Raw genomic sequence first — 14,612 nt, 5'->3', positions numbered from 1 at the left:
CATTTTTCATGTCTAAAGTAAATTAGTATTTCAAATGAGTTGCCTTGAAATTATAGTCTAGGATATAAGTGAGATAACATTGTCTGTTGTGAAGGGTCAAGTTGCCTGTGTTTGGAGAACTTGGTTTGCCTGCTTTCAGCAAATAGAAGCAGGTTACTCCTCCACAAAGGCAGAATCTGAGTGTGATTGTGCTGACATGAAGAGCTTACTTTCACAGCATCCAGATTCACAGCTGCAGATGGCACTCTTACTCAAAAGAAGAGCTAGACCTTAAGAGAAAACACTACATTTTTTTTGTTCTCATGAAATTGAATCTTGAAGGTCTCACTAATTATCAATGCCCTTTTTAGCCTTTCTCTTTGAAAAGTAAAATAAAATTCAGTGATATTCAAAAAATGCAAACCAAATTAACGGAATCAGATAATAAGATTGCCTGCAATCCCAGTTAGGCTTTTATTTTTTTAGTTAGTGTGTTGATAAAACCACAGGCATATATGTTCTTCAAAGCTTTTTGTCAATATTTAATACTAATTACTATGACAATGTCAAAATACCTATGGAAGTTGTATATCTAGAATGAGTTTTATATCTAGAATGAAAGTATTTTGAGTTGGTCTTAAGGCACTATGGAATAAGAAAGTTACCACTGAAGCGCTATAAATAGAAGGTATTGAAATTAAGTTCAGGGCAATCACATTTTTTTTTTTAAGTTTTACTTTCATATTTTAAATCCCCGCATTTTGTTTCTCCTTCCAAGCTGTATTATAGTAATACTCATTGTCAAGACTAAAAAGAAACCACATGTTCAATTTTTAAATGAGGCCATCAAGAACTCTCTTGGAAAAAAATTATTTCTAAGTCTATGCCACTATGTCTTTTGTGTATTTTAGAATATAGATAATAGATTTAAAAATCAATTTGATTTTACAGTACTATTTGGAAGTTACTTGTGGGTTACAAAATGGGTGTTTAAAAAATTGTACCTTGCCATTTACTGAATTTTCTACCCTTTCTCCCTGTGGGATTATATCTCATTAAATTTAACCAGGAGGCAATCCCACTACCTGCTTTTGAAGTAAAGTTTTACTGGAACATGGGGTATTAGCCCATTTTCACACTGTTATAAATAACTGCCTGAGACTGGGTAATTTATAAAGGAAAGAGGTTTCATTGACTTACAGTTCGGCATGGCTAAGGAGGCCTCAGGAAACTTAGAATCAGGTCAGAGGTGAAGGAGAAGCAAGGCACCTTTCTCACATGGCGACAGGAAGGAGAATGAACGCAGGAGGAACTATCAAACACTTATAAAACCATCAGACCTTGTGAGAACTCACTATCACGAGAACAGCATGGGGGAAACCACCCCCATGATTCAATTGCCTCCACCTGGTCTTTCCCTTGACATGTGGGGATCATGGGAATTACAATTCAAGATGAGATTTTGGGTGGAGACACAGCCAAACTATATCACACAACCATGCTTATTGTTCATATATGTATATGGCTGCTTTTGCATTACAAGACAGAGCTAAGTTGTTGTGAGAATGACTGCTTCTAAACACTAAAATGTTTACCATCTGGCCCTTTTCTGACATGTGAACAATATATATGGAAAGGCTAGAGAGAGAGGGAGAAAGACTGAGGTTAGAAACACGCACATATGGACATTTTCTCATTATTTCTTTCCATTCATCTTGAATGGGCTTTGAAATTTAAAGGGCAAGTCTATTTTCTTATTTTTAGCCTTTCTTTAATAGAATTTTGTTATATTCTAAATTATTAATTTATTTACTTTCCAAATTTTTCTTTCCGTCCGCTCTCTCATTACTTACTCCAGTACTACTTTTACTTTACAAGATAACACAAAGCAAAAACAAAGCCTGAAAAAAGCGCTGGCTTTCGCATAAGATAGAAAGATTTGAATGCGTATCTACAGAGCTAGTTTGTCTGTTCTCCAAACCAGAAGTAGAAGGCCGAAGGGAAGAGGAAGAGAAAAAGGAAAGAATTCTTCAGCTAGGGAAGGGAAGAAAGCTCTGGGCACAGATAGTGGAGTCTCAACTTCCAGCTCTTTTAATATGTGAAAATCCACAGAAAACTACCAATCCCTTCTGGGTTCAACCCAACCAACAGTTCTGGACGGTTGGATACACAGAGGCCCACTGAACAGCACATGTGGAATACGGACATCTTGAGTGCAGATGTGGGCGTTGAGGGAAAATATCTTCTTCAATCAAGATAATATGGAATAAAATTTCTAGAGAATTTTCCAGTATACCATTGAACACACTGACAGAGTTATAAATATTTTAACTTTTTTATCATTATTCAATTTAAATAAGCATTTTAAATATTTTTATTATTTATTTTCTAACCTAGGCTTAGTTGATTAAATATAATTGTATTTTCATATATAATATAATTTTACAGAATTTTTTTAAAAAAATAGATTGTGTACTTAATAAAAGCTTAAATGAAAACTTTAAAAATTACAAATTTAAAATTTTGAATGAAATATTCTTTCCAGGAAAGTAACTTGTATGCTTATATATATCATTGTCTCTAAAGATTCTCCAAACATAGTGGGCACTAATATAATTTGTGGAGCTTGTTAAAAATAAAGTATCTGGATTCACCCCTAGAGAGTCTTTTTCAATAGTTTGTGATTTTAAGAGTCTGATAAATACCTCCCTTTTTCCCCCTTGAGTTCAAACCACATTGAGAGATACATGTAGGAATTTTATAAATGGAGATGAAAATACCACTTTTAACTGAAAGTGCTATTTAAAGTGGACAGCTTTGGTTTGCAGCTAAGTGGGTGATATGGTCTGGCTCTGTATCCCCACTCAAATCTCATCTCGAATTGTAATCTGAATTGTAATCCCCATGTGTTGGGGGAGGGACCTTGTGGAAGGTGATTAGATCATGGGTACAGCTCCCCCATGCTGTTCTCGTGATATTGAGTGAGTTCTCATGAGATCTGATGGTTTTATAAGGGTTTTGCCCCCTTTACTCTCCACTTTTCTCTCCTGCTGTCATTGAAGAAAGACATGTTTGCCTCGCCTTCCACCATGATTGTAAGTTTCCTGAGGCCTTCATGTGGAACTGTGAGTCAATCAAACCTCTTTTCTTTATAAATTACGCAGTCTCGAGTATTTCTTCATAGCAGCGTGAGAACAGACTAATACAGTGGGTTTACTCAGACTTCACTCCTGAATTGGACAGACATCCCTAACCTAATACTGGTGTGTAGACAATCCCAGGGCTGTCCTTGAGAGGAAGCTTCTCACAGGAATTCATGCATCTTATGAATAGACTTGCTCTGAAGAAAAAGCTGATGAGCTAATGAGGATCAGTTTCTTCTCCCAAGCCACTATATCAGATGATCTCTCCTCATTCCTGGAGGAAGAAGTAAGGTATAAGGAGTAACTAACCAGTAATGTTACTTTGTCTTAAATTCTTTTATGTGTAATGTTTAGAATACAGGGAAATAAGCCACCTCTATTGCATCAATATTCTGTAATTATTTTATACCTAATCTAAAATATGAATTAGAAGTAGTCGTGATATAAAACAACCACCACAACAAAACATACACACAAAGGTTTGTATATTCATATGTGCCTGTGAAACTGTTGAATTCTATTCCTGTGATTATGAAAGGCTTGCCTCTATTAAATATTGTACTAAGGCAGAGTGCATTTTTGTTTATCCTACATGAGTGAGACCGTTAGGCATTTTCCATGTTTTAAATGATAAGAAGAGAAAGTGAATAGCTGGAAAATCAATTAAAATTATGCATGTTGTTTTATAAATGAATGTATTATTATCAAAGTAAATAGATTTTCAAAAATTATATTATGAGTTAGTTTGGATTCCTGAAAAGCAGACACTGAGATGAGGATTCTAGTGCAAATAGTTTATTAAGGAAATGGAAAAAATGAAGGAAAATAAGATAGCCGATAAAGGATGCCAGCTTCTACTGTGGGCTACTGGCACTTTTGAATGGGTAAGAAACTAGGAATCAGTGGAGAATACATGCCTCCCAGTTGTTCCCCACAAGGGCCAGGGTGCAGATGGTGGGGTATGTATGCATTAATTCCTATCAGCCATGCAGAGAGCTGCTTCTAGGACCATTCATTCCCTGGCACATCTGGACTGCCACGGGGGCGCCAAAGCTGGCTCAGCAGCAGGAGAAAGCCCTCAGGCAACAGAAAGCACCTGCTGGAAGTTGAAAATCAAGCTGTTTTTTACCTGACCTGGTAAGGTCCTAGTCAAAAACAACAACAAAAAAAAAGGTTGCTGTTTCACCATAAAGTGTTTGCTCTATAGTTTGTGAAAACAGACTGTATCATATCAAGGAAATTCCTTTCTATTCCTAGTTTGGTGCTTTTACAAATGCATCTAGTAAAAATGTTATACAATTTTGCTTCTTTAATATATTGCTGTGGAAAAGTAAGACTGCTTTTTTAATATTAAGCTAAACAGGCATTCCATTAACACATCCAACATATTGTACATTTATTGTTCATGCCATATCGTGTTGAATTTAAGGTTTGGCTTCAAAATTCATGAGGAAAAATACCAATAATGTTCTGTTCTCTCAATATTCTCTATTAGGTTGGTGCAAAAGTAATAGTGGTTTTCGCCATTACTTTCAATGGAAAAAACTGACATTACTTTTGCAACAGCTTAATATTTGGCAGAAAGGTGATACTGGATTAGTAACACGGGTTTGTCACTCTTCTGAAATTTTCAGTTCTCTGGAAAACTTTATGTCAACTTGACTATAATTTTGTTTAAAATAATTGATATAATACTTCTGTAAAGCATGAAAAGCTTTGCAATTATAAATTCTACATTTAAACTGCTCAGAAACTTTTTCTTCTTGTGTCATAATTGTATATTTCTAGAAAAATTATCCATTTAATGTAGTTTTAAAATTTTGTGTTTCTATAATTTTTTTTATTGTTTTTGTAATATCTACAGTATCTATTGTAACACCTCTATTTATCCCTGATATTGACTTTCATCATTTACAATTTTTCTCACATTTGACTTGTCTGTCTCACCAGAAACATCCCAACTCAGTTGGATTTTCAAAAATATTTTGTCCTTTTTATTCTCTTTATTGTTGCTTATATTTTAGTTCCATTATCTCCTAACCTGTATCACTTTTTCTTGTATTTTCTTTGGAATTTAGTTAGTGTTCTTTTATAAACTTTTAATATGGATTATAAGATTTTTTAATATAATCTTCTTTCTTATATATGAATTCTAGGATATAATATTTCCTCTGGTACAACTATAGCTGCTTTCTACACATCTTTTTACGTTTTAAGAGATTATATTAAGAAATGTTTCATGTATATACATAGTAAAGAAAATAGTAAAATTATAGCCTCCTGTCATGTACATAAATTCCAGTATAAATTACTATCAATTCATGGTCAATCTTGTTTGGTACTGTGAAACCTGACTATCTGAGACAGGTCTTAGTCAATTTAGGAAGTTTGTTTTGCCAAAGTTAAGGATGTGCGCCCATGACACAGCCTTAGGAGGGCCTGATGACATGTGCCCAAGGTGATCAGGGCACAGCTTGGTTTTATTCATTTTAGGGAGACATGAGCTATCACTCAATATATGTAAGATGTATATTGGTTCTGTCCAGAAAGGTGGGACATCGTGATGCGTGGAGGAGACTTCCAGGTCATAGGGTAGATAATAGAAAAATGGTTGCATTCTTTTGAGTTTCCGATTAGCCTTTCCAAAGAAGGCAGTCGGATATGCATTTTTCTCGGTGAGCGAGGGATGACTTTGAATAGAAATGGAGGCAGGGTTGCCCTAAGCAGTTCCCAGCTTGACTTTTCCCTTTAGATTGGTGATTTTTGGACCCCAAGATTTTCCTTTCACAGTATCTACCCACACTCTGTCATCTTTTCCTTAACATTTTAAGGAGATTTACATACATGATTTCATTCATAAACATTATAGTATTTATCACTAAAAGACAGGATACTTAAAACAAAATAACAATACATTATCCTCATCTAACATTTTTAATTATAACTTCTCGATATGCTCAATAGCCAGTCAATCTTTGAACTTTCCTGTTTTTCATCTTTCTTTTTATAGTCAGTTTTATTAAGTTAAAATTTAAAGAAAAGGTCCACACATTGAATTGGGTTGTTATGTACTTTGAACGTTTTTTTAAACTATAGCTTTTACTTGTCAGCTTTTCCCCCACTTATATTTGTTGAAGATATGATGTTATTTATTTCATAGATTTTTTTTTTTTTTTTTTTTTGAGACAGAGTCTCACTCTGTGTGATCTCGGCTCACTGCGAGCTCCGCCTTGCGGGTTCACGCCATTCTCCTGCCTCAGCCTCCCGAGTAGCTGGGACTACAGGTGCCTGCCACCACGCCCGGCTAATTTTTTTGTACTTTTAGTAGAGACAGGGTTTCACTGCCATAGATATTTCTAAATATGAGAATGTGTTCACTACATCCTGTGCTGCCTTTAATATATTCCTAGTTGGCCTGAATTTCTCATAAATGATAGTCTATCTAGAGACTTGACCAGATGAAAGATTTGAATTTCTGGAACGAATACTTCATAGATGACGTTGAGTACTTTTTTTAGCAGCGTATCTTTTCTGGTTGTCTCTTCAGTTAAGATATTGAAAGTGATCAACTGATACAATTGTTACCTGTCTGATTTATCTACTATAAATTTTTCTATCACTGTTTCATTTACAGTTTTAGAAGCCATTTATGTTTATTGACTGTATCCATTATTTTGGTAGAGTTTATATGTTATTATAATATAATTTGTATTCTTTGTTTATTAAGCTAAAAAATTCTATTACAATATTTCCCTCAAGGAGTCTTTGATTATTCTGATGTGAAATTCTTCCAGGAAAGGGTGAAATAATTTTTAATTTCTTTTAATTAATAATGTTTAATTCATAATTTGACATATCATCTTCCAAAGTTAACCATATAACCATTTGTTCACTTCCCTTAGACACTAATAGATTTTAATGTATTCAGTATGTTTCAAATCATTGAAAAAATTTCAAACCATACAAAAATTGTCTCAACTTCTGAGGGATAATCTTTAAAATGGTTCCTGTGGTTTTAGTATGATTTTGAAAAATTTCTTAATTTTCTCTTGTCACAACAGGTTTTAGGCTCATCTTGTTCATATCCTGCCTCAAGTGTGGAATCAGTCAACTCCCTGAGCACCCCTACTTCATTTTAGTAAGTAACACAGATTGTAATATGTGTTTTTTTTTTTCATGTATTGCAACCATTTTTTATCCCCTTGCAATGTTTTATTTGCATTATGGCATCTTTAATAGTGAAATTTTAAATTTCTGTATGTATGAGGATATTCTAATTTTATTTTTATTGTATTTTTCTAACCAAATTTTATTGTAATTAAGAAGTATGCTTTATAGGAGGATTTAGTTAACTGTGTTAACTGTGGCCTGCTGGGCAAGTCCAGCCCTATTTTAATAAGACATTACTGGTACAGAGCCAGGCTCATTATTATATTTTTATATTGTTTATGTCTGTGTTCACACTACAATGGCAGAGATGGCTGCAGTTTTGTTGTTTCAGTTTTGTTGCTTGAAGTAGGATATGGAGTTCTTTGTCTCATGACCAGGAGAATGAAGGAGCATAAACACAAAGGTGAGATTGGAGCAAAAGTTTAATAAGGGAAAGGAGAAAGCTCTCTGCTTTGAAGAGGGGTTGCCATTCTACAGTTGAATACAAAGGCTTTTATAAACAGGTTAGTAGGGAGCGATATTTCATTTTCGAAAGGCGTGAAAAACTGGTTAGGAAGTGTTTCATTTGCATAAGATGTGAATTCCTGACAGCTCCACCTTGTCCTTTTAGTGCACATGTGGATTCTTAGCCTAGTCATTCCATATTGTTTAATTTCCTTCACTGTGCATGTGTTGGGGGCAGAATTCTCCACTGTGGACGTGTCTGGCTCTGTGTAACTATTTTTATCTGTGCAGCCACAGGCACGTTTCAAGTAAGCCACCCCTCCCCATGCAAGCTCCCTTATCTGAGTATGTCCAAAAAAGGAAAGGGATGTGTTCACTGAAGCCTACCATATATATGTAACCGTTGTTAGTTATACAGAAGGTATTTTTATGGTGGACTTTGCCCCCTTATCTGTGCTTGCACCTTGATCTTTCAAGCTGTTCCTTTGTTAGAAAAAGGAATTCTAACAAGGACTTGTCCCAACTGTCTACCTAACTGGTTGCTTTCTCTCTCTTCTCTCAAGACCATGTCACCCACAGAACCTAGCATATTTACACACAGTCTGTTTACATAAAATATTTGTTGACCTTTGCTTTATAAGGATTCTGATCACTGAAGTAACACATGACTTGCTTTGTGGTCCAATATAGATCCATTTTGAAAAAAATGTTTTACATGTGCTTGAAAAGAATAGGTACCCTGAAGTTGTGGGGTACAACTTTTATACGCTTACTAATGTTGAGTCTGTTTGTTTTATCAAAAACTGAGAATTGTATTTAAATATCCCACTGTGATTTCTTATTTATCTATTTCTCCTTACTGTTCTGATTTAATATGTTTTATTATCCCTTATTTTGTAATGGTTGAGAAATGATTCATTCATTTTTTTTATTCAATTAGTTATTGTCAGAGATATTGCAAGGTGGATCCTTGACTTTTAAGAGTCTAATGTTAATTAGCACCTTTACCCTATGAGGAAAATGAAAAGATCTTATGCTCTTAGACTCTATTTCTTCTCCTCCTTGCATGAATATGCTGTTTTTTCATGTATTTATATGTCCACATCCATTTTAACAGTCATTTTTAATTGAACTTGACTTCCCATTCTTTATTCCTTGTCACATTTCTGTGCTTCTGACAGGAGTCATTTCCTGAAATTAACTTCCCACCTAAAGTTAACTAGTTTTTATTCTCTTTAATGTAAATCTGCTGATTGTGAAGCCTCTCAATTTAAAAAACCAAAATCAATCTAACAATTTTTTTTTTTTGAGAAAGTCGTGTTCTGTCGCCCAGGCTGGAGTGCAATGGTGTAATCTTGGTTCACCATAACTTCCACCTCCCAGGTTCAAGCAATTCTCCTGCCTCAGCTTCCCAAGTAGCTGGGATTACAGGTGCCTGCCACCATGCCTAGCTAATCTTTGTATTTTTAGCACAGACAGGGTTTCATCATGTTGACCAGGCTGGTCTCGAACTCCTGACCTCAGGTGATCCACCCTCCTTGTCTTCCCAAAGTGCTGGGATTGCACGCATGAGCCACCCTGCCGTGCATTAACAGTATATTTTACTCTCATAATTGAAGGGTATTTTTTTCCAAGGTATAGAATTCTAATATGGAAATCATTGTCCCTTAGTAGATTAAACACATTCTTCTACTGTATTCTGGCTTTCTTGCTTTTATGAGGTGAATTGTCAGTTTAATTGTGGCTTATTTGATGGTAATTTTTCCCTCATCTTCTACATACATCATACATGCTTTTAGAAGTGTGTGTATGTGTGTGTGTGTGTGTAGTTTTATGCAGTTAAACTGATTGTTTCTTTATGTAATTTTTTTTTACTCCTTCTTGAAAGTGTATTGGGCTTTGGAATTTTAGCTGTCTCTCAGCTAAGTCTTTCTGAAATGTATGCCAGCCATTCTTACCCCATCCTCTATGTCCTTCACTTTCTTTCATAGTTTTTATCCTTTTCCTTTCTTTGCTTCTTTATAAATAATTTATTTGAACCATGTTTTCTAAACTAATTATCTCTTTAGTTACATTGATTCTGCTGTTACATTTATATAATATTAGGCTCTTTATTATTATTTTTTTCAATAAATGCCAGTTGTATTTTTTGAAAAATACTCTAATTATTTTATACTTTTAGTTCTTTGCTGAAATATTTTAGTTTTGTTTTACTTCCATAAGAAGAGCAACTATAGTTGTTTTAAAACCTCTGTCTGTTAACGCCACAACCTGAAATATCTGTGGGTCTTTCTCTACAGCCTTGTGTTGTGCTGGTTTCTATTTATGTTATCTTTTTATCTTGCATAAATGGTTATCTGTGACTTTTTTCTGTACTTGTGTTTGGAAAATTATTCAAAGAAATTGCATGTGACCTGTGGTCTTATTTTCCTTCAGAGAGAACATCACTTTACTTTGATCACTTGGAGCACTAGTAGTAATCTAGGTTGACTTTAATCCATTTTCAAATTTTGAGATTTTCTGACATAACGTGATTACTAGAAGCTGGATGCACTTTATGCTTTACTTAGTTTACTTTTACTGAAAATGCACGTATTTTCATTTCTTCTATCTATAAATTCTCTTTTGTTTTCTATGCCACACTTCTGGCACCTCTGGCCACTATTCAACTCTGACTTTTAGTCTTCCTAGCTCTGCAAAGTTGGCAAAGCACTGCTCAGCCTCCCATTTGTATCTATAAAGATCTCCTGAGAAAAGTGATATTAATAAAAACCTGATTTATTTGGATTTCTGTTTTCTCAGATAAATGCCATCTAGAGCCATATAAAACCATATTTTGCACTATTAAGTCAGAAGTTACATTATCATTCCATATATGTATATATATATACACATCTCAAATGGAAATATCTGTAGGTATATAGAAATCTAACTATATTTCTATCTATTTAACTCTTGCCTATCTATCATGTATGAAAAATGCATAATGTAACCTCTATCATACGTAAAGAAACAAATAGTGCCCATAATAATTCTTTTTCCTTAAGGAGAATGTAGATGTTACAGAGGATGCTCCAATTTGTTTTTCTAAAAAACCTTGGTCTGTAAAGTTGAATTGAATTTTTTCTTTCGTTTGCTTATTTATCTGTTTATTTTCATTATAAATAATGTTTGTGTTTGGAATAAAGGCTTTTTTGACTAAATAGAATGTGATGCAAAGATAAGTTAAAGGTCAAGTAAACAAAAATCATATCAAGTATCTTATTGGATCACAGGAATAAAACTAATAATAAATACCAACAGGAACTCTCAAAACTATACAAATACATAGAAATTTAACAGCTTGCTTCTGAATGATCTTTGGATAAATGATAAAATTCAGGCAGAAAACAAAAACATTTTTTGAAACAAATGAAAATAGTTATACGACATATCAAAACCTATTGGTTACAGCAAAAGCAGTGCTAAGAGGAAAGTTTATAGCATTAAATCGCTACATAAAAAAGATAGAAAAATCAAAAAATAAAATACCTACGAATATATTTAACCAAAGACGTGAAAGATCTCTTCAAGGAGAACAACAAAACACTGGTGAAAGAAATCATAGATGACACGAACTAATTTTAAAAATCCCATGCTTATGTATTGGAATAGATATCATTAAAATGACCCTGTTGCTTAAAGAAATGTGCAGATTTGATGCACTTTTTATCAAATTATCATTGCCATTTATCACAGAATTAGAAAAAAAAACTAAATTTCATATGGACTGAAAAATAGCTCAAATAGCTAAAGAAATCCTAAGCAAAAAGAAAAAAGCTAGAGGCATCACATTACCTGACTTTCAGTTACACTACAATGCTATAGTAACAAAAACAACATGATACTATTACAAAAATGGGCACATAGATCACTGGAACACTGTAGACAATAAAACCACATACCTACAGAAATAAAGCCACATATCTACAACCAACTAATCTTTGACAAAGTCAACAAAAATATACGATGGAGAAAGCACACCCTGTTCAGTAAATGGTGCTGAGAAAATTGGCTAGCCATGTGCAGAAGAATGAAACCGGACCCCTGTCTCTCACCATATACAGCAATTAAGGTGGATTAAAGACTTAACTGTAAGACTTGAAAATATAAAAACCTACGGGAAAACCTAGGAAAAACTCTTCTGAACATTGGCCTAGGCCAAGAATTTAAGACTTTAATAAGACTGTTAAAGCAAATGCAGCAAAACCAAAAATACACAATTGAGACTTAATTAAACGAAAAAGCTTCTGTACAGCTAAAGAAATAATCAGCAGAGTAAATCAACAACCTACAAACTGGGAGAAAATACTTTCAAACTGTGAATCCAACAAAGGGCTAATATCCAAAACCTACAAGAAAATCAAACAACTCATCAAGAAAAACCCTGATAACCCCATTAAAAAGTGGGAAGAAAGCCAGGCTTGGTGGCTCACACCTGTAATCCAAGCACTTTGGGAGGCCGAGGTGGGTAGATGACTTGAGGTCGGGTGTACAAGACCAGCCTGGCCAATACTGTGAAACCCCATCTCAACTAAAAATACAAAAGTTAGCCAGACATGGTGGTGGGCACCTGTAACCCCAGCTACTCGAGAGGTTGAGGCAGGCGAATCACTTGAACCCAGGAGGCGAAGGTTGGAGTGAGCCAAGATTGTGCCACTGCACTCTAGCCTGAGCAACAGAGGAAGACTTCACCTCCAAAAAAAAAAAAAAAAGGTGGGAAGAGGATATGTATGAACAGACATTTCCCAACAGAATACATACAAGTAAGTGGCTAACAAACATAGGAAAAAATGTTCAACATCATTAATCATCAGATAAATGCAAATTAAAGCCACATTAAGGTACCATCTCACACACCAGTCAGAATGGCTACTATAAAAATGTCAAAAAACAAAAAACAAACAGATATTGGCAAGGATGTGAAGGAAAGGGAATGCTTATACACTGTTGGTGGGAATGTCAATTAGTATAGTCTCTATGGAACACAGTGTGACTCTTAAAGCCCTAAAAATAGAATTATCTTTCCATACAGAAATCCCACTATTGAGTGTCTATCTAAAGGAAAAGAAATCATTATATTAAAAAGACACCTGCACTTATGTGTTTATTTCAGCACTCTTAACAATAGCAAAGTTAGAGAATGAACCTAATTGTCTATCAGTGGATGACTGGATAAAGAAAATGTAGTATGTATATATACCATGGAATACTACACAACCTAAAAAAGAATGAAATTATGCTTTTTCAGTAACATGGATGGAAATGAAGGCCATTATTTTATGTAAAATAACTCAGAAAATCAACTACTGGATGTTCTCACTCCCAAGTGGGAGCTAAGCAGTGGGTACACATGAGCATACAGAGGGGAATAGTAGACATTGGGGACTCTTAAAGGGGTAGAGGGATGAGAATTAAAAAATTACCTGTTGGGTACAATGTCCATTTTTCAGGCGATGGGTACACCAAAATCCCAGACTTCACCACTGGGCAATATATTCATGTAGCAAAACTGCACGTGTACCACCTGAAAATATAAACATAAAAATTAAGAAAAAAAATTTATAAGAATTTGAGGATTCTTGGAAGAAAAGAAACATGTCATATTAACTCAATAGCTTATTTTTGAAGGATTAAAAAGTAGTCTTTTAAGTGTATTGGACATTTGCTGAATTCATCAGAGTTAATAACCAAGGTACATTGTCAATTACAGTGCTTGCCTTTCAGTCGCTTTTGTACTTTTTTGAAAATTTTGATCATGATTTTTTTTTGACAGCATATGACTGATGGTTATGTTCTTGCAGCTTCCTGCTTTATTTATACATGGAAGTGACTCAGAAGCAATGTGGAAAGTAGAGTAAATAAGCAAACACTAAATAATTTCTCTCTTCTGCTTCTTTATCAATTTTTTTTAGAGTTTCCTCTGTGACTGATGGTGATTCATCCAGTTTTACTCAGTCTGTTTTACTGACTATTATCAATCTCTTTCTACAACCAAATATTAACTAGAGAAAAATATATATTAGGAGACAATATCATTTGAATTGTGGAGGTTTTTTAGTTATCCTAGTTTTATTATGCCATCAGATACTTGTTTCTTTGCTGTGACCCAATAGTTAGAAAAAACTATAATTACTTAATTTCACAGGCACATCCAGTTCAAAATAATGACTAGTAAATACAGTTACCTGTTTTTGGCCAATCACATAAAGTAATAGAGAACTATATAAATTTGTCTTTTTTACTTACTGCTATGTCACCAAGGCTCAGTACAGTACCTATATTAGTCATGAATATTTGCTAAATAAAAACATGCCCAAATGAGTGAAAATAAACAAATGGGGAAATCTTCACATCCAGTGTTATTAGATGAATACTCTATTCAGCTTGGGTTGCCCACCAGGATTGCCACTGATTCTGTTCTGCGGCGAGCAGCTGTAATATATGCAAAAACAACAAACAAACCAACCCCAAAGGTCGAGGGAGCTGAAATTCCAAAGAAAGAGGCTGACTAATCCAGTTTCTCTGAAACTACTTACTGGAGACTTACATAAAGAGGTGATGTCTCAGGTGGCTGCAAGATGGTGGATCCCTGCACCAGCGCTCCAAAAAAAAATCTTTTATACAGCAAGCTTTCAGGGTAAAACATGTGCAGCTGATTGGTCATGTCTCAGACTTTTTTGCCAAAACTTGTGACCACTGGGCATGTTAGATATGCATATTTATGAGGAGTTATTTATGCTGTGGGCGTTGTTTTAATACTTTGCTGCAGAACACTTTCGTATGCAGTAGTCAAACATTGGTCATCATGGCAGTTTTGCTTCAAGACGGCATAAC

At 34.5% G+C, this 14,612-nt stretch overlaps 1 long non-coding RNA gene across 1 annotated transcript; it reads right to left on the bottom strand.

The window, feature by feature from the left end:
- Positions 1-2,487: 2,487 nt before the first annotated feature.
- On the bottom strand, positions 2,488-14,378 carry LOC140712504 (uncharacterized). The gene is made up of 3 exons (XR_012094108.1): positions 14,326-14,378; positions 13,202-13,302; positions 2,488-3,396 (listed from the first exon to the last, which is right to left on the bottom strand). It is a non-coding gene; the product is annotated as an uncharacterized lncRNA (long non-coding RNA).
- Between the last annotated feature and the right edge of the window lie 234 nt (positions 14,379-14,612).

This window comes from Chlorocebus sabaeus, chromosome 9, assembly GCF_047675955.1.
Source record: "Chlorocebus sabaeus isolate Y175 chromosome 9, mChlSab1.0.hap1, whole genome shotgun sequence".
Lineage (NCBI taxonomy): Eukaryota > Metazoa > Chordata > Mammalia > Primates > Cercopithecidae > Chlorocebus > Chlorocebus sabaeus.
The sequence above is the reverse complement of the archived record's forward strand: the minus strand, read 5'-3'. Positions and strand labels throughout refer to the sequence as shown.